Here is a 21224-nt window from a genome sequence, read left to right as displayed (position 1 = left end):
ATAATAGACTCACCTTTTAATAATAGTATCCTAGATTTATAATGTGGAGACATGGGTGGTTATGACTAAACTGATCATTATGGATACCAGTATCTCTCCATTTTGTTTCTGAAAGACCATTATTAAAAGGTAAATCTATTACTTGGGAAATATAATTCATCAAGTCATTAGTTCCCACTAACACATAGATCTAAAAAGAATCTTAGAGATTATTGCATCTACTCCAAATCTTTCATTTTACAAATAAAGACACTGAGGCTCAGAAAGGGTAAATAATTTACTCCAGCATATAGCAGGATTATTAGAATCAGGAAGTGAACAGGCCGTCTACTTTCAGGTCTGTTGCTCTTTCTACTGAATTACTGACTCTCCATTATGAAATCAATTAATTTTACTATGTAACAATTAATTCCCTTGGTTTGTCTTTCTGAGGAGAAACTCTGAGACATGTAACGTAACCTCTTATAATTTCTGTTTTCATGTATAGAAAAAATATCAATCTGAATTTAGAAAGTCAGTATGAAAATTTAATTTCTCTGGCAAATGAACCAATGGCTCCACCATTGTAGAAAGATTGCACAATGAGTACCAACTGTTAAATTGGGGTTTGGTAATAGTCTAAGAACTATAGGATATTGAATATTCTCTGTTCCCTTTCCATTATTTCACCGCTTCCACTGCAAAAGTGGAAAATGGCACATGGGATTGAGAGCCATTTTTGAATTGTCTATTTTGAAAGGTTATTGAGGCCCAAAACAAGTTTTTCTCTGGAGACCAACTTTCTGGTAATGAGTCTGGTAATGAGCATAGCTAGGCTGGTATTTGGAGACAGTTCAGCTTGATAGAATACATCAGAGCTTATGCTCCATGAACATTTCTCTAGCACCTGGAATTTTGGTACCAGAACAGTTCAATGAGAGAGAGAGAGACAGAGATAGAGACAGACACAGAGAGAGAGAGAGAGAGAGAGAGAGAGAGAGAGAGAGAGAGAGAGAGAGAGAGAGAGAGAGAGAGAGAGAGAGACGGAGACAGAGAGAGGGAGACAGAGAGAGAGACAGAGACACAGAGACAGAGACACAGAGAGACGGAGACAGAGAGAGACAGAGATAGAGAGACAGAGACAGAGAGACAGAGGCACACAGAGAGACAGAGACACAGAGAGAGACAGAGACAGAGAGAGAAGAGAGAGAGAGAGGGGAGAGAGAGAGAGAGAGAGACAGAGAGACAGAGAGAGAGAGAGAGAGAGACAGAGAGAGAGAGAGAGAGAGAGAGAGAGAGAGAGAGAGACAGAGAGAGAGAGAGAGAGAGAGAGAGAGAGAGAGAGAGAGAGAGAGAGAGAGAGATTGATTTTGGAAAGACAGGTTTCTCTTTGTCCCTCCCCCCATCACAAATGTAGGGGGTTGCCATTTGTGCATCAAGGTGGACTGCTTTAGTCACCTGGACAATTGATTAGTTAGAACCAGATAACTTAAAGGCAGATGAGGCTGTAGATTTCATCTAGTCCAACCCCCTTCATTTTATAGATAAGGAAATTGTGTTCCACAGAAGTTGTGAGGTATCCACGGGCACACAGAGAATAAGTAGCTAAACTGGAATGTGCTAATTACAGGCAGACAACCAAACTTCTCTTTCTCACTTTAACACTAAAATCTCTTCTGTACCTCCTAGATAGAGGATACAAGAATATAAGCATGGAGGCATGATCTCTTCCAATCTTTCATAACTGAGATTGCTTAGTAATTACAAACCTCTGGGTTGTCACAAGGTGCTCTCCCTATCCACTAGGCTTAGGTTCCCAGAGTTCCTGAGAGGAGAGAAATCCAATAGGATTTGTTGTCAGCCTAAAAATGCTCTGGTTGACTACTTATTTACCCCACAATGTGCTCCTTTTACAACTCTTTTTTTAAATTCTTCTGATTATATCAGAGAGAAGACTAATTCATGAACTAAATATCTTCACCATGTTTCTTTAATATCTGCCTATCTCCCTTTTAACCCTGATGTTCATATGTCTTGGTCTCTGGGCTGGTGACAATAGTAGTCAGAATCAGGGGACTGTGACATCCAGGAGCTAGAGTGAGCAGAGGGGAGGTACATCTGAAACTGAAAATAATGAATTTGAGAATGAGAAGGATTTCCTGTACTCTTATTTCTATTTTTATATCCCCATCTTCTTCCTGCTACTCTAACTCTTCTCACTCAATTCTCTTTCTCACCTTCTGCTTGTGCACATATATTCTTCCTATGGTCAGATTTCCTCTTTCTGGTGAGCTACACTTCCTCCATTTCCTTACATTTTTATTCTGTTTCTATAAGAAATAATCAACTAAGCTTATTCTTTATTTATGGATTTCACTCTATGAATGTAGCATGATAATGTAATTACCTTGCAATGTGTATCTATATGGGTCTTTTTGTCTTATTTCCTTAACAAAGTATTAGCTTCATGATGGTTGAGTTCATGTCTTATCTTGGAGTGCTTCATTCATGTTTGTTGAATCAATCAAGAGAATCCTAGAATCTTAGAATTGGAGGGGATCTCAGAGCTTCTAATCCAACACATATTTGAACAAGAACCCTCTACCCTTCAATATCCTTAACAAGTTGTCATCCATACACTATTAGAAGATCTCCCATGATGGAGAACTCCATGCCTCTTGAGATTTTCTTTCCACTCTGGGCCATCTCTAATTATAAGAAAACTACCTTAATAAAGTTAAAATCTATATCTTGCACTTTGTGCCCATCGTTTCTCGTTCTGTCATTTGGGGCTATGAAAAAAATAAGTCAAATCCCATTCTTATGTAACAACCCTATATGTATATAGTCAAGTTTGTAAATCTTTCCCCAACAACTGAACTCTTCTTTAGTCCTCAAATAACCTATTCAACTTGCCCACGTATGAGGTGGTGCACAGTTCCCTTCTCATTCTGTTTGCCCCCTTCTTGATATACTCCAGCTTATCATCTGCTGCTCTGCCTGCTTTCAATTCTATAGAACAAGATGCCCCTTTGCTGGGGTATCCCTTGATTTCCTGCCCCCCTTATTTCCCCTTCTCTCTTCTTTTGTGTATCGTCTTCCCCCAGTAGATGGTAAGTTCCTTGAGGGCAGTTACTTTCTTTTTTTATTAATTCTATCCCGAGCACTTAACACAATGCCTAGCACGTAATAGGTGCTTAACAAACATTTATTGGTTTGGATTAAATTGGCTGTAGTTCCCACAGCTGAACATAATACTTCAACAAATACCTACTAAATCTACCTACTACTATGTTGAAGTTATCCCACCCCTAGGCTAGGGAAGACAGAAGACTCATAAGACATGGTTCCTAACTTGTAAGAGTTTAAAATCCAGCTGAAGAGGCAAAACAAATTCATCCAAGTCAAGTCAATAAGCATTTATTAAGCACCTAATATGTGCCAGGAATCATACTAAGTACCAAAAAAATACAAGACAGTAAAAATGTGTGGCACATATAATGAAATGCTCTTGGATTTTGGAAAGACAGCACTCAGTTTGAATAGGACTCTCAAAGGAAGGCTTTATGGAAGAGGTGAAACTGGAACTAGGTAAAACTATAAAGCCTATGCTACTAAAAAACTGTATACATGGAGTAAAATTTCTTTCATTCAGATGCAGAGATCAGAATTTGACATAATTCTGTCAGTTCTTTCCAAACTTGCTAAGCAAGATGGGAGTATAAGAGACAGTATAGTGCTGTCCAAGTACATACTATACTGTCCAAGTATAGCATGATACTTGGACCTGAGGATTTGGGTTTGAATCTTGTCTCTATTAAGTAATTATTTATGTTATTTTGAACAAGTTGCATATCCCATTTGGCTTCTGCATTTCATCTGTCTAATGAAACTGTTGAACTATGTGGTTTTTAAGACCCCTTCCATTTTAAAATTTTAACATCTATCAATGAGATGGCAAGAGGACCGCTTAATTTACATGAAAGAATATTATTTCCAAGTTCCTCATAACATATTAACGAGCTATGTTGACATGCAAATCATTTCAATCTGCTTATTAAAGGAGATATCTTAGAGCACCAACCTGGTTACAGTTTACTATCAAAGTTTTAATTACTCTATTTGAAAGTAATTAAATGGCTGTTCTTTGAAGATATTCTATAATGCAAACTTTTCACTAACACATATGGGTCTTTCCACAAATTTGTGATGTCTTGTTCAAATCAGCATTTATTAAGTGCTTACTGTGTGCCAGGCATTTTGCTACTTAATGAGGATATGCATTATCTAGTTTTGGGGATCGGGAGGTAGGAGAGGGGGAACTTTCCTCTGTGACTGTTTCTATAGTAATGGGGTCAAATCAGACGATTTATGTTATGAAAATAGAAACCTGAGAGGTACCAGTTCTGCCAGTCCTATAACATTTCCTTCCTACATTTATTCAGTACCTATCATTATAAGGTACTATAGAGTATAGAAAGAAGCATGAATTATTCCACATCCTTGACTTAGAAAGGACCTTAAAAAATCAGCAAATCCATCTCCTCTCCACCATCATGACCAACAGCAATTTTTTAATATAGATAAAGATTCCAAACCCTAGAAATAGTGAATCACTCAAGGTCACAGAGCCTGTCCTTGCATCCTGTGGCAGGGACAAAAATTTGAGTTTCCTGACTCCTGGCCTATGGCTTTTCTTCTAAAGCATTGTCAGAAGTATTAAACTTTAGAACCAACTCGCATTTTAAGAAAGGCATTGATGAGCTAGAGTTTGTCCATGGCAGGAGAAACAGGATAGAAAGGGGACTGGGGACCATGCACAGAATCATCTGGAAAAAAAGGGGACCTAGAGATGTTTTACTTGGACCAGAGAAGACTTGAGGGCTTGGGGTGATGTATGATAGACCTATCACATGTAAGAATTAATCAACTTGTTCTGTTTGTCCCTTAAGGACAGAACTAGGACTAATGGGTATAACTTGCCTTATAGGCGAGGTTCAGCTCAATGCAAGGGAAACCTTTCTAACTTTAGAATTGCCTTCTGAAGGTAGTGGATCTATCCTCTCCAGAAATTTTCAAGTGGAGGCTGTATGACCATTTGTCTCTGATGTTATTCAAGGAATTCTTGGGTAATAGTAATCTCTGCTGTTTCTGTAGCATTTTACAAAGCATTTTAAACATATAATCTCATTTGATTTTGCTTAATTCTTCAAACAATATGGAATAAAATAGGACTAGATGGCTTCTGAGATATGTCTTAAAATTTATTTTTTTCTTTTCTTTTTCTTCTAAGGGTTTTTAAAAGTATAAGTTTCTGTGTTTCATTAATTTCAAGTATATTGTGTAGCTCCAGAGATATCACTTGTTCTTCTTCCTTGGGCATGAATATAACTGCCTCGCAAGGAGAATTGAAGATGAGTCAGTGGTGTTCTAGACTGATGTTCTCCCTCATTGACCCCCCTCCAAACCCTATTCTATGAACAGCAAGAGGTGCAATTCGTTAGGAACACAATGAAGAGTGAGAAGGAATCTCTCACACAGAAAGATCTTCAACAGTCTGGGCTCCTCCTGGTAGCTTTCCTCGGATATCTGTACTCAGACTAGCTCTGGTGTTTTATTAGGTGCCTCCTCAGGAGTATCTCTAAAGTGGAATTCTGTTCATATTATAAATCAGCTCAAGGGTCAGGTCATCTGAAAAACAACATGGATTTGGCTAATGATGAGCTAAATTCCCACAGACCTAACAGATGACTATCTGTCTAAAATTTTTTTTAAGAACAGATAGAACATATAGTTAGGAAGAAATGATTAAAAGGTTCCAGCATAGTTTCATCAAGAACAGATGATGCTAGGCTAACATTACACTTTTTTCCATTTTAAATAAGATTACCAAGCAAGTGGCTGGGGAGAGGATGCTGTGGATATCATTTATCTAGATTCTAACAAAGGTTTTTATAAAGAATCTCATACCATTCCTGAGGAGAAGATGAAGGGACATGTGCTAGAGCATAATACAATCAGATGGATCCGAAAACTGGTTTTATGGTTGGACTCAAAGATTTGTTGCTGCTGGTTGAATATCAATCACTAGACTAGGAGGTCTTCTGTGGAGTACCCCAGGGATACATGCATGGTCTTATGTGTGAGCATTTTTATCATTGATTTGGATAAAGGCAAAGATGTCATGCTCATAAAATTTGTACGTAACAAAAAACTGGGGGAGATAGTTAATGTACTAGGTGGCAGAGCTGAAAATCTCCTGATAGATTAATAAGGATACCTAACCTAGAGCCGGTGAACAGATTCTTTTAAAAAATATTTTGATAAATGTATTTCAATATAATTGACTTCTTTTTTAATCCTATGAGGGCAGCTAGGTGGTGCAGTGGATAGAGCAAAGGACCTGAAGTCAGGAAGACTTGAGTTCAAAACTGGCTTCAGATACTTACTAGCTGTGTAATCCTGGACAAGTCATTTAACCTCATTTGCCTCAATTTCCTCATCTATGAAATGAGCTAGAGAAGGTAATGGCAAACACACACACACACACACACACACACACACACACACACACACACACACACACACATACACACCCCTAAGAACTCCTGAAGTAGAGCATTGGCTTGAATTGAATAAGATGAAATTCAACAGGGTTTAATGTAAAGCCTTACATTTGGATATAAGGTAGCAACTTTATAAATAAAAGGTGGGGGAGTCATAGTTAGACAATACTTGTTCTGAAAAAATTCTGGGGAATTAGTGAATTTCAATCTGGGTCATCTATATGATATGATAATGGCTGCTCTCCTCCCTGCCCCAAATATTGTCTTATACTGCATTAAGAGAAGCGTAAGTACTTTTATTAGACCTTGTGTGGATTATCATTTTCACTTCTCAGTACCATAGTTTATGAAAGACGTTGAGAAACTGGAGAGTGTCCAGAGGAGGCCTATAAGCATGGACCAGGAGCCCATGTCATACAAGGATTAGTTGAAGGAACTTAGGTGCAGTGGATAGAGTGCCTGCCTTGGAGTCAAGAAGACTGATCTTCCTGAGTTAAAATCTGGCCTCAGATATTTCCTAGATGTGTTACTCTGAGCAAGTCACTTAACCCAGTTGGCCTCAGTTTCCTCATCCATAAAATGAGCTGGAGAAGGAAATGGCAAACACTCCAGAATCTTTGCAAGAAAAATCTAAATGGACACAGATGAAATCACTGAACAATTAAAAAAACAACAAAAAAAAAAAACCCCAAAAAACCTATGGGAGAGACAACCTTGGAGGGACATGATATCTGTCTTCAAATATTAAGCCTGTTATGCGAATATTGGTCAGATTTATTCTCTTTGGACCCAAAGGTCAATACCATGAACATAATTTACTGCAAGGCAACTTAATTGATGTCAGGTTAAGCCTCCTAACAATAAGACCTATTCAGAAGTAAAATGGGATACATTAACATGTGGTGTCTTCCCCCTCTTTGGAATCCTTCCAGAAGAAATTGATTGACTATTTATCAATTATGTTTTAGTGGGAATTCCCTTTACATATGAAATCCCTTCCCAGTCTCCAATTCTATGATTCTGAGTAGTGAGAGATAAAGCTGGAAAGACTGGTTGAAATTAGATAGCTGAACACCTTTAAAGCCAGGTTAGCGAGTTTAGGAATTAAATTATAGGCAATGTGGCGCTATTAAATGTTTTCTGAGCAGGGGTGTCAGAGATCACAATGGTTTCTGAAGAAGATAGATCTGATGAAAATATTACCAATGAATCATAAAAATGTGAGGAAAATGAGATAATGAATGTTGAAGTACTTTACACAGTACAAATTATTATCAGAAAAAAAGAGTCTGGAGATAGGAATACCAGTTAGGAAGCTATTGCAATAGTCCAGAAGTGAAATTTATAATGCCTTGAATTAAAAATGGTAGCCTTGAGAGTGGAAAGGAACTTTGGAGTTTTAAACAAATGAAACAAGAATCTTTGGGATACTGGAAATTATGAGAATTGGGGTGAAGGATTAGAAAGAGAGAGTGAGAGATGACTGATATTTGGGTCTTGGAACCTGGGAAAAGTGATAGTACCATTAACAGAAATAGCAAAATCATAAGGAGGATCCTTGACTCATAGAATTTTGAAGGCTCTTGGGGCTTATTTAGCCTAACGCTTTCATTTTTCACATGAGGAAACTAAGTCTCATATAGGTTAATAATAAGTTCAATTTTAGATGTGTTGCATTTGAGTTATCAGTGGAACATCCAAGGAAAAATATACAGTTGAAATTTGCGAGTGGGAAATCAGAGCTTAGGAGACAGGTTGGGGCTAGTGATAAAAGTTGGAAGCTGTCCATATAGAAGTAGAAGTTAAATCTTTCAAGATGGCCTCAGAGGGAACTGGTCACCAATGTTTGGTCTCTGTTTAATTGATGCCCAGTCAGATTTGAGGTTTGCTGTGATGTGTGAATTTTCCATTTGGAGTGCTAGGGTCTGACCTGGTATGCCATTACATCTATGGGTCTATTGACACATAAATATTTGTGGATGGATCTTACTTAGCTTTTATTGATTTGCTCCTGCCTCAGTGAACCTGGGCATTCTTTTTTGGTTTCCTCCTTCTTGCCTAGTTGCATCATCTTAATAACCTAGTCTGCCTTCTCCTGCCTTTCACCCCAGTACTATACTTGTCCAAATATAGGCACAAGACTCTTACAAGGGCACAGACCCTTAATGTCTTTACTCTCATCTTTATATCCATGTAGTTATCACTTATCGCCTTCTCCTCCAACCTTGAGCAAGTTGCTTAACCTATCTGGGGTTCAGTTTCCTCAATTACAAAACTGAGATCATAATGTTCATCTTACAGTTAATGTTCATCCTAGGGTTGATGTCAGGGACAAATGAAACACTTTATGTGAAAGAATTCTGTAAATACTAAAGCACTATGTTATAGCATTGAAATATATAATTATAATCATTCACCTTAACCCTAACTTGTCCTCTCCCCAGCTCCTTTTTTGCTATAGTTGGCTGCCAGTTTAGTCTGGATTTCATGGGAAGTTACTTCACTAATAAAACCTTTGCAACATTCTAGACTCCCTTTAACCTGCAGTGGAAAGAGTGCAGTATGGTGAGAGAGAGAGAGAAAAGAGAGAGAGACAGAGAGAGAAAGAGAGAGACAGACAGAGAGAGAGAGAGAGACAGAGAGAGAGAGAGAGAGAGAGAGAGAGAGAGAGAGAGACAGAGAGACAGAGACAGAGAGACAGAGAGACAGAGACAGAGAGACAGAGACAGAGAGAGACAGAGAGAGACAGAGAGACAGACAGAGAGAGAGAGAGAGAGAGAGAGAGAGAGAGAGAGAGAGAGAGAGAGAGAGAGAATGACACAGAGACACAGAGAGACAAAGACAAACATACAGACAGATACACAGAGACATAGAAAGAGACAGAGACAGACGGAGACAGAGGTAAAAAGAGAGAGAATCTTTATTAAATGCTTATTATGTATCAGGCATTATATTAAAGGATGTGGATAAAAATAATAAAACAATATTATCTCCATTACCTGTTGGGAATGAACTGGGCATAGCTTGGGTCACTTAAGAAACAGCTTGCCTCAGTTTTCCCATCTGTGAAATGAGCTAGAGAAGGAAATGGCAAACCACTCGAGTATTTTTGCCAAGAAAATCCCAAATGTGGTCATGAAGAATTGCACACGACTGAAACAACTGAACAAAAACAAAAATAACAACTGTAATTTAAAAAGCTCTGGTCTTATAGTCTGAAGATCTGGGTTCAAGTCCCAGTTCTGGGACTTACAATGATAATGATGATGATGAAGAAGTTGATGATAATTATTATTTATATGGTACTTACTATTTGGCAGGCATTGTGCTAAGCACTTTACAATGATCTCATTTCATCCTTACAGCAATCCTGGGAGACAGGTGCTATTATTATTATCTGTACAGGTGAGGAAACTGAGATAAATATTGGCCAGTTAGTCCTCAGGGAATTTTAAATTCTGCGATAAGACATGTAAGAAGGGAACTGTCAGCTAGAAGGTTTAGAGTGTTTCTATGAACTCTTAGGAGTAGTTGGCTGTTTACAAAACTTTAGTACCACGATACGATTACTTCTAGAATTTCCTCTTTTGAGACTGTCCTAGAGAATGGGTCTCATTACGAAAGGAGGCAAATAAAGTTAAAACATTCTTCTGTGAAGTTAGCCATGGTCCCTGAAGAAAGTTCAGATAATTCTAGCAAAACTCTTTACTGCTATCTTTTGTCATTCGGAATTACCTACTCAATTTTCCATAGAAGGAGCTGGTAAAAGATACAGGATTCAAAGAGACAACAGAGCGTACTGACCTTAGTGCCTTGGAAGGAAGGGAGACAGGAAAAGAGGGAAGGAGGAAGGAAAAAAGCAAGAAAGAGAGGGCTTATTGGGTGTTTACTATGTGGAAACAGAAAGTCATGAATTTGAATCCTTCCTGAGAAAGTTTGACCTGGGTAGATAATAACCTCTCTGACCCTTGGTTTTTATAGAAAATGGAGATAGTAGCTAGCGTTTGTCTCCCAGGGTAGCTATTAAGATTAAATGAAGTAATGCATTTAAGGTATCTTGCACATCTCAGAGTATTATATAGCTGTCAGCTATTTATTTAATGACCTCCCTCAGAATACATTTTCCTCATGACCTTTGGGGCAGAATTTTAGTATGTATAGGTCTAAAGAAATCTTCCCATAAATAAACAGAATGGGGACCTGCTTATTATACCCTAATCTCCTAATTCAATTTTCCGAATTTTGAAGTTCTTTAACTTTCCTTCCTCAACTTTGATCTTTTTTTTTCCAGCTAATAATCCTGCTTGCAGGACAATTAATAATTTGGGGAAGCAGTCACCCTAATCAAAACTTTTTTCCAGTTAATTAGCAAATCAAGATCTCAGTGAAAAGCATATAATTGTGTTAGCCACAAATGGTTTGATATAGTAAATATGTAAATACATTTAAAAAAAAAAAAAAGACCTAATGTACCCAGCAGGCCTTAGTGAGAGCCTGTTAATTGTTTATGAATTTCGGGACAAGAGTAATCAGAGCAGTCCTGGCCTTCTTTCTCAGTTGGTAAATGATAGAAAATTCACAAGTCATACCAGATTTAAACCTGGAAGACCCTTAAGAGATCATTTGGCCTACTTATCATTTTTGAGATGTGGAAAATAAAATACAGACAGGTTAAGCTTCTTTTCTTTTCTTTCTTTTTTTTTTTTGGAGGCAATTGGGGTTAAGTGACTTGCCCAGGATCACATAGTTAGCAAATGTCTGAGGTCAGAAAGGTTAAGTTGCTTGTCCAAAATCATCCTTGTAGCAAAGCTAGCATTTAAACCAAGGTATTCTGAGTAGAGGTAGAGTTACTGGTAAGAGCACTGGCACTGTAGGCAAAAGATCTGGGTTTGACTGCTGCCTCTGATGCGTACTACCTGTCTGATCTTGGACTACTCACAACCTCTTTGGGGCTCAGTTTCTTCATCTGTGATATTAAGGAGTTAGCCCTCTAATGTCCCTTCATGCTGTAAATATATGATCCTATGTCTAAATGGTCTCTGAGTTCCCTTCCAATGCTAAAGTAGGATCATTTGTTGCTAAACATAGTATTTATTCCACTATAATACGTCTCCTTTCCCCTTCACTTAGTAATCACTAAGAAGAATGATAATTTCATCAAACTTTGGTTGGGTTTGTATTTACAGTTGATTTCTTTGTGGAGGTAATTTTGAAGAGGTAGTGTGGTATATTGGATATACAATTAGCCCTGAAAGCAGGAAGATGTGGGTTCAGGTTCCACCTCTGACACATGCTGGATGGATGACCCTGGGCAAGAGACTTAAGCTCTCAGTGTTCTATGCATCTCTTCAAGACTATAAATTGAAGAAAAGGTGCCAATCCCTCTACCAATGAAATCACAGATTGAGTTGCTATTCTTATCCTTGTCTTGGACATTGGGAAATCACTTAACCACCTTGAGGTTGGGGATGAGGGGATTGAGCAAAATGACCCCAAAAGCAGCATCTTACTTTTTTAATACTTCTATATGTTCTTCACTTTTCCAAAGAAAGATCTTTTTTTTATATCAATAGATGGTGCTGTATATGTGGATTACTGGATTGTAATCTACAAAACTGATTAGCTTAAATATCCATACTGAACTTGTTAAAAGTAATAAGCAATCCCAGAGGCAGAGTCCTCAGGGGGACTTCAGGGGTTCAGTTTTATGTATGGAATCTTATGATCTCTGATCAATCAAAACAGTGGTGAACCAAAAAGATAGTACTAAGTTTATATAGCCTGTAGCTCCACTGATGACTTGTGTACACCAACTGGCCTGAAAGATAGCATCTGAAGATACATGATTGGAAAAGAAAATGGGTTCATAATAAATGAAGGTCAACCAAGACAGCCCAATGCTGCATTGGAAACCACTTATGGTTCAAAGACCTAGAGAGAGACTTTTATAAGCATGTTGGGTAGACACTCTAGAGAGGGCTTAGTGGAGAACATCATAACAATTGTGCAGAATGAGAGGGTATGAATGGATTATGATCCATATCCCACATTGAAAATTGCATGGATCTATTGATAGACCACTTTACAGAAAACTGGTCACTTCTCTTGCATTTCCAAGAACTATTTCTTTTTTCCCTTGATCTTGAATTAATGAAGCTAACATAGAAGTCGTACGTATCATCAAATTATATTTATTGAATACCTTTGTGTGGAGGGCTACAGTCAGTCAGCTACAAATTTTCCAGTGCTAGTTATACTCAGTTCATTCACTATAGTTAGTACTGCCCAACTCCTCAATTAAGAGAATGGCAAGAATGGCAAGTCTATTGCTTGGAATTAAGGGCTTTCCTTCACTAACTGACTTTGAGAAATGTTGGCTAGAGGTATTGGTTACTGGACAGAGGAAGTTATCTTCTGATATTTGTTCAATCAGGAGTATTTCAAATATCGTTTCCCCAGGTCTAATTTGGCTTCAGAATATCGTTTCCCCAGGGTTGAATTTGGCTTCAGAATTTACTAAAATTTCCAATCTGAGTGGGAAACGTGAGAAAAAAGCTACAGACAGTCAGCTTCCACCATAGTTATTAAACTTTCCAGGAAGGAAAACCATCAAATTTCCAAAGTTCCTCAGTTCTCTAGACATTACCATTAGAGCTGTGTTTTTGTGTATAACAAATTGCTTCTAGTTGGCTGAAAATCATTTTTAGCCCTTATCTCTGTGATCGGTTACCTCTGCTACTCTCTAATGGACTTCACCTCATTATGCGACTAGTCATTAAAAGCTTAGTACCCAATACAATGGTATCTTATGTAAAGTGATCTATGAGAGCTTTATAGAGGCTTACCAGCCGCAGCCTTAATTTTACTCATTCGTCTTAATTTTTTGTAATCATTTTTTGTAAAGAGGGTATAATGTCAGGCATGCTTCCCTGCTACTGACAGATCCAATCTAGCAGATAATTACCATAAGGAAATTGATGCTTTAGTGTGCGGGAGAGAATTTAATTTACTCAGACATCCTACAGTACAATGCGTTCCAAAAGATATGAGGATTTAAGTTTTTAAGAAATTAAATTTTACTATTTAACATGATTACTTATGTTGAACATCATTAACTAGCTTTTTTTTAACCGTTTGATATAATTACAAGTGCGCTTATTGGGCCTAAAAATCTAAAGTCTTCTCTAAATACGGGTTAAAGATCCATGAAGTGTAAAGTAAAGTATAAAAAAGAATGGGATCCTTTTTCCCTCTAGCCTTCTAGCTGCATTTTAAAATCTATCAAGATGAGGTGAGGAGCTGCAGTCTTTGAAATATGGAGAATTTCCTCCACTTCATGATATTTTAATACATACTTTAATATAAGGCTATTTCACCATTAATTCTGCTGACCATCCTACACCTGGCTAGTAAGCACTGAAAAATGCCAGTGGGCCCTGGTGGCACAGAACTGAGGTGAGTGACCATAGGTGTCATGTTATCTGCACTAGAGAGACTTTGTAAAGCCACGAAGGAATGCCTCAGTCCAATAACGACACCCATGGGAGCTAAACAAAAGAGACTTAATTATTGTGGGTTTGGATAAATAAAGTGCTGTCCCCTAACAATAGTAATAACTAATATATGCACATGTGTATATATATACATATGTCTCTTTATGTAATATATATTATAATATATAATATATCACATATGTGTACATACATGTATATATAATGTCACTTTAAGATTTGCAAAGCACTTTCAATATATTAGCTGATGTGATTCTCACAATAACCTTGTAAGGTAGGTGTTATCATCCCTAATTTTGCAAATCAGATAACTGAGGATAAGATGCCTAGTGCCTTGTCCAGGATCACACAGCTAGCAGTCATTTAAGGCCAGGGTCAAACTCAGGTCTTCCTGACTCTAATTTTGATATTCCATCCACTATTTCTCCTAACTTCCTCTAAGAGATGAAACACTGATGTGTGTTTTTTCTGGGAGACCTGGAAAGACATAACAGTAAAATCAAGATGATTCTAGACCAGATGTCTGGCCCGTTAAGGAGCAAGTACAAAATGACTATAATTTCCTTAAATGTTTAAGCTCCAAGGGACCTTAGAGATTCTCTAAGTCAACCACCTCACTTTTCAGATAAGGAAACAGCTCTGGCGAGCTGAATTGACCTACCCAGAATGTTCATTCTCCCAAAGAGGAGAAATGAACCAGGGGACAAAGAGAAGACAAGTCTCACATGTAGGTTTGCCTGATTGTGAGGTCTAAGTCTTGGATGACCAAATTCCCAAGTGTCACCTCAGCCCTTCCTAAAGATGAAGTGAAACATTTGACAGGAAATTTCTGGACAAAGAATACTCAGAACTTCCGTTTATCCAACTGCCTTCACCCTGTAACATTTCCTCAGTGGGGAGGGGTAAGAAGACCTTTGCTATCTATCATGTGTGCTCTGGCAATCCTGTGACAGGTTTGGTAAGAACTGGGGATTGCCCATGGGTCCCTACTGAAAAATCCCCTTCTCTTTCCTGTGGGGGGAAGTTGTTGGCTTTTTTTCAGTTCACCTCAATTCAAACATTTATGTATTAATCACCTACTATGTGTAAATCTAAGGCTGTGTGGATTAGTGGTTAGAAAGATGGCCTTACTGTTAGGAAGACCTGAGTTTTATTTCCACTTCTGACATAAGCTGGCTATGTGACTCTGATGATCTACGTGGTAAAAAGAGTTTCTTTACAGGGACTTCTCATTACAAATGAAATCTCAGGTCTAGTACAAAAAATATGCAAGGGATTAAGTTGGGTACTACAGCAATAAGGATGAGACACAATCCTTAAGGAGTTTATCATTTAATAGAGGGTGGCATATGTGTCTGCATATGCATTTCTATATACCTTGAGAGGTAGCTGTGGTGGAACCCTCTAAACTCCTTTTGGTCTGAAATTAAATTGGGGAGTTGGCAATGGACAGCCACTGCAGGTTTTTGATTAGAGGAGTAAAATGTCCAAATGTGAATGAGGGGGAGGGAATAAGCAATTATTAGGCACCAACTATTATATATATTATATATTAGGCAGTGTGCTAAGTGCTTTACAAATATCTCATTTGAGCAGGAAGATTATTTTAGTAGTGGTATGAAGAATGAATTGGAGAAGTGAGTGCATGAAGGCAGGGTTACCTTTAGGGAATGATTACCACATTCCAGATGAGAGGTAATGAAGAAATGCCAGTGAACATAGGAAGGAGGAAAGGAGTGAGAAAGATATTCTGTATGTAGAAAGTCTAGGACTCATCATGTAAGAGGTAAAGGAGAAAGGAAGAGACAAGGATGATACTGGGCAACCTGTAATCCGGAGAACTAATTGCAATTCTTAGAATCATTCTAGGGTCATAGATTTAGAGTTGGATGGGACTCTGATTTGTCTAAAGGTTACCCTGGCAGCAAGTGACTAAGCAGCATTCAAGCTCATGTCATATAATAGAATAAGTAAACAATGGAGTAGTATATTCACTTCCAGTCTTGTTACTTCACCCAGGGAATTACTCAAGCGAAAGACCCTTTTGAAATTCTTGCTTTTTAAGTTCTTCTAAGTTTATTTTATTTTTTTTTAAGCAAATAAATCAGGAAGTAGGATTGCATATCATATGAATACAGATAGGGCAGGATATTAAGGATGTAGTCTGGGAATCATGGTCTGTTGTTGGGATTACGTAAAGGACAAGCCTAGACTTGGCATTTTGAAGCCAGGTTAACAGGGCTGTCACTAAACTTAGAGATTCTTGAGTCATTTATATTGTGTGTGTGTGTGTGTGTGTGTGTGTGTGTGTGCATATATTGATAAAATAGAATGTAGAGATGCAGGATATCTTTTTTTTAGAGAATTCTTTTCTTGCCCCTCACTCCATGCCATGCACCTCCCCCTTCCATCCTAACCACACATACATGCACACATCAGAACTTCCTCTTTAGGCCACTGGGCTCTATTCCCTGAATGTGGTCTCCTTACTTCTGCTCCCAGAAAAATGTTGATTTCTCTGGCGCTGCAAATTTAACTATTTCATTGCTGCACATGAATTTTGGTCACAGTACCATGAAAAGGTTCTTGCTCCTAAAGCACTCTCCTCTCCCCTAAGTCCTTTTCTTTTGACATACCTATAACCTCAACAGAGGAAAATCTCTGAATAACCTCCTTCAAATGATAAATATTATCAGTTGGTCTGTAACTGGTAAGTCAGTTGCCTGGAGGCACTGAGAATTTATTTGACTCGCCTATGTATGGTCATACATGGCAAGTATGTGTCAAAGGCAATCCAGGCCTTCGTGACTCCAAAGCTGGCACTTTAACCACCATGCAACACAACCTAAAACTTAAAATATCTTAAAAATGTACATTTCCAAGTTCTATATTTCAAAATTATTAATACATTTGGTAAATATTAGAGTCCAGATGCAAGCCCAATGTCTCTCCTGGGTCCACTTACAGTATGCTTTCTGTGATGACATGTGGTCTCTCCAAATAGATTTGACAATCCTTGATTTTTAATTTTGTTTTTATTGTAATTACAGATCAATAGTACTTCGGTTGAATTGTCACTATTGGATTCTCAACACAATCTAGATGAATCTCTTTAATAGTCAATATTCCAATGGGTCTTTGAACTCATTAATGTGAGTATTCCCTCCACGCCTCTTATCTAGTGTGACTTATGTCCATATTTTCTCATAAGTTTGCCATGAGGGTTCCACCAATGTGCTGAGGCAATCTTCGCATTTTCTTAACATTGTGAGGTTACCAGTGAAACATGGAGGCTGTCTATTGGCTCTCACTTCAGTCAATTTTGGTCATTCATATATTTCTTTGATCACACAAACTAAGAACATTTATTCAACTTGGGACAAAACATCAAAAGCATTTTTTGAGGTAACCCATCAGCAAATAAAAAGCAAAACACAGCATTTTAAAGAAAGTTTTAAAAAATCTATTTTGGTGATTTTATGTTTAAGGGGATCATAGTAGGATCTTTATAAGTGATAGAAAAATTTATCAATCTTTATATAATAGTTGACTTTCTGCAGTTTTTTCCCCCTCTTAGGTTTACAAAGTACTTTGCAAACAAGACCACAAACCAGTGTGTCCACTTTCTGTTAACAACACTCTTATTATTTGTCATTCCGTCTTGTCCCACTCTTTGTGACTCCATGGATATTACTGTCCAAGGGTTGTTTTTTTTGAACTAAGATACTGGAATAGTTTTCCATTTTCTTCTCAAGTGGATTAAGGTAAGCAGAGGCTGAGTGACTTGCCCAGGGTCACACAGTTAGCAAATGTCTGAGGTCAGATTTGAACTTGAGTCTTCTTGGTTCTGGGACTAGCATGCTGTGCACTGAGCTACCTAGCTTATATCCCCACTCTACTTTTTGTTTTATTTTGTTTTGTGATGAGCAAATATTTCAGAATAAGGAAGAAATGACTCAGATCTTTGCTTAAAGTGAGGTTACAAAAAGTTGGGCTAATTTGTTCAAAGGGTTAAAATATCAAAATCAATCTTCTGTTTCTGTGTGATTAAAACTGGAGAGAGGAAAAGCAAGTAAATAATAATGGCTCACATTTATATAGCACTTGGAGATTTACAAAGTATTTTCCTTACAACAGCACAGTAGCGTAGGGAGTACTGACGATCATCATCAACATTCTAGAGAGGGGAAATTGAAGTTCTGAAGATATTAGAGGATTTTCGTAGGAATTTTGGGTGCTTGGAAAAGTTTAGATAATTGGGAAGAGGTTCTGAAAATGAAAAGTTTTAACTAGAAGCAATTATCAAAACAGAGGTAGCACATCATTTGTCTTAAAGCCGGATGTGACCTTATGGGTCATTTAGTCCAGTCCTTCCTTTTATAGATAAAGAAGTTAATACTCGAAGAGTTTATAAACTTTTCCTAAGGTCACACAGAATGGCAGGACAGGAAGGATTTCAATCTATGACTTCTGAAACCAAATCTTGCATGTTTTCCACTTAATAACAGCAACAATAAAAGATAACAATTATATAATGCTTTCTATGTGCTAGGCTCTGTGCTAAGTGCCTTATACTTATTATCTTATTTGATCCTTACAACAATCCTGGGAAATAAATGTTGTTATTATCCCCATTTTCCAGATGAGGAAACCGAGGCAAATAGAGGTTAAGTGATTTGTTCAGACACAATTAATGCCTGAAGTAAAATCTGACCTCAGATCTTGCAGATTCCAGGCACAGAATTCTATCCACTGTACCTCTTAGAGGTCACACTTCCTCTCATTAGGAAGTATCTCTTGCATCATCTAGATAAGTAAAATTTTATATTTAAAACTTGTATGTAAATCCACACATGGAATAAAAACTGAGTTTATTCTCAACAGATGTGTTTTCACAGTCTCTCTCCCATACTCAAACTACTATTTTTTTTATAACCCTTTTGAAATTAGGGGCATCTTCCACTCTTTTCATATACTATGGCTGGCAGTAAATAGACATTTTCGTATATTCTCATCTCAGGTAGCATCAGTCTGGGGAGGAGAAGTTTGTGTCTGCCTAATTGTGGGCAAACCAGAACAGGACTGAAACTTTTTATTCTTTCCAGATCTTTCAGGCCATCCTTAATGTTATTTCTGGATCTTTGCCATAGAATATAGTCTTGTGAAAGAATGATAGCAAACTGGATAAACAATGTTTAGACCTATCTTATTTTAGATGCATTCATAGTTAGGAGTAGTTGACAGAGTTCTGGGCTTGGAGATGGGGAGGCCAGAGTTCAAATTTGACTTCAGACACTTACTGGTTGTGTGATCCTGGGCAAGTAATTTAATCAGTTTTGCTCAGTTTTCTCATTTGTAAAATGAACTGGAGATGGAAATGGTAAAACACTCTAGTATCTTTGCCAAGAAAATCCCAAATAGGGTCATGAAGAGTTGGACATGACTGAAATGACTAAATAACAAAAACAACCATAGTTAGAACTTAAGTCCCAATACACTATTTTATTTGCGTAGTTATACAATATATACACATACATTATACACACACTCATGTACATATATAACATATATGTATCTATATATTCATCTTTTCTGTATAATTTTCTGAAAACTGATTTCATATTTTTATCAGAAATTATTTTTTTCATAGTCCGCTTCATTTTTTTATCATCCCTACATTTCTATTGTTTATGTATGTGACTTACTCAACAGAGCTTTTTTTCAATTGGTATATTCATTATTTAATAATTCTTGAGAAGACACAGGCCACTGATTTTTTGCAATTTGCATAAGCACACTTTAACTTATGTTGAAAGCTGAGCTTTTTAGTCCTCTTTCTTTGGAAGTACATTAATATTTCTGTGACCTTTACTAGATGGCAGATGAGAAGTATCAAAAACAACCAAAAATTAAAAAAAAACACATACCCTCCCATCCTAGCATGTATGTATATGACCCTGATTTGACAAGTAAAACAAAGAGAAGTCCTTTCTAGAGGGAATAAGAAAAAAATATGATTTGCATAGTTCAAATGGAATGTCCATTGTTATGGATGTCTTTATGTCAATCTATTTTTTCAATATGTAGTAGATCTAGACAATTTTCACTGCCTAATTAACAGCAAATGATATTTAACTTGTTTTTATACATGGGTATCATATTATACATACATATACTCAGACACTTATGATATATACTATACATATGTCTATAAATATATGTGTGTATATACATACACATGAATTTGTGATTTCATTGGTGTAAGGAAGTCCCAGGGTGCAAATACTCTCCAATCAAATTGATTGACATGTATGTGGGTATATACTTATATCATATGTACACATTTATATATACACATTTTTGTTCAGTTTTTCAGTCATGTCCAGCTCTTTATGAAGTCATGGATTATAGCTCGCCAATATTGTCTGTGTGGTTTTTTTTTTGTTTGTTATGTTATGTTATGTTTTGTTTTTGGCAAAGATTCTGGACTGGTTTGCCACTTCCTTCTTCAATGGATTTAAGCAAACAGAGGTTAAATGACTTGCCTAGTATCACATAGCTACTAAGTGTCTGAGGCCAAATTTAGTCAAATTAACCAAAGATTTATCTATTTTATTGGGTTTTTTTTGTAAAACCAGCTCTTAGTTTTATTTATTAGTTCAATAGTTTTCTTAATTTCAATCTTATTAATCTCTCCTTTGGTTTTCAGTATTTCTAATTTGGTATTTCAACTGAGGATTTTTAATTTGTTCTTTTTCTAACTTTTTTAGTTGTATGCCCAATTCATTGATATCCTCTTTATTTCATTCAGGTAAGCATTTAGAGACATAAACTTTCCCCTAAAACTGCTTTGACTGCATCCCATAAGTTTTGATATGTTGTTTCATTACTGTCATTCTCTTGGATGAAGTTATTGATTGTTTTTATGATTTGTTGTTTGATCCACTCATTCTTTAGGATGAGATTATTTAGTTTCCAACTGATTTTTAGTCTATCTTCTCATGGCCCTTTGTTACATATAATTTTTGTTGCATCATTATCTGAAAAGAATACACTTAATATTTCTGCCTTTCTGCATTGGATTATTAGATTTTTATGCCCTAATACATGGTCAATTTTTGGGTAGGTACCATGTACCACCAAAAAAAAGGTATATTCCTTTTTATCC

This window comes from Notamacropus eugenii, chromosome 3 (assembly GCF_028372415.1).
Source record: "Notamacropus eugenii isolate mMacEug1 chromosome 3, mMacEug1.pri_v2, whole genome shotgun sequence".
Taxonomy (NCBI): domain Eukaryota; kingdom Metazoa; phylum Chordata; class Mammalia; order Diprotodontia; family Macropodidae; genus Notamacropus; species Notamacropus eugenii.
The sequence above is the reverse complement of the archived record's forward strand: the minus strand, read 5'-3'. Positions refer to the sequence as shown.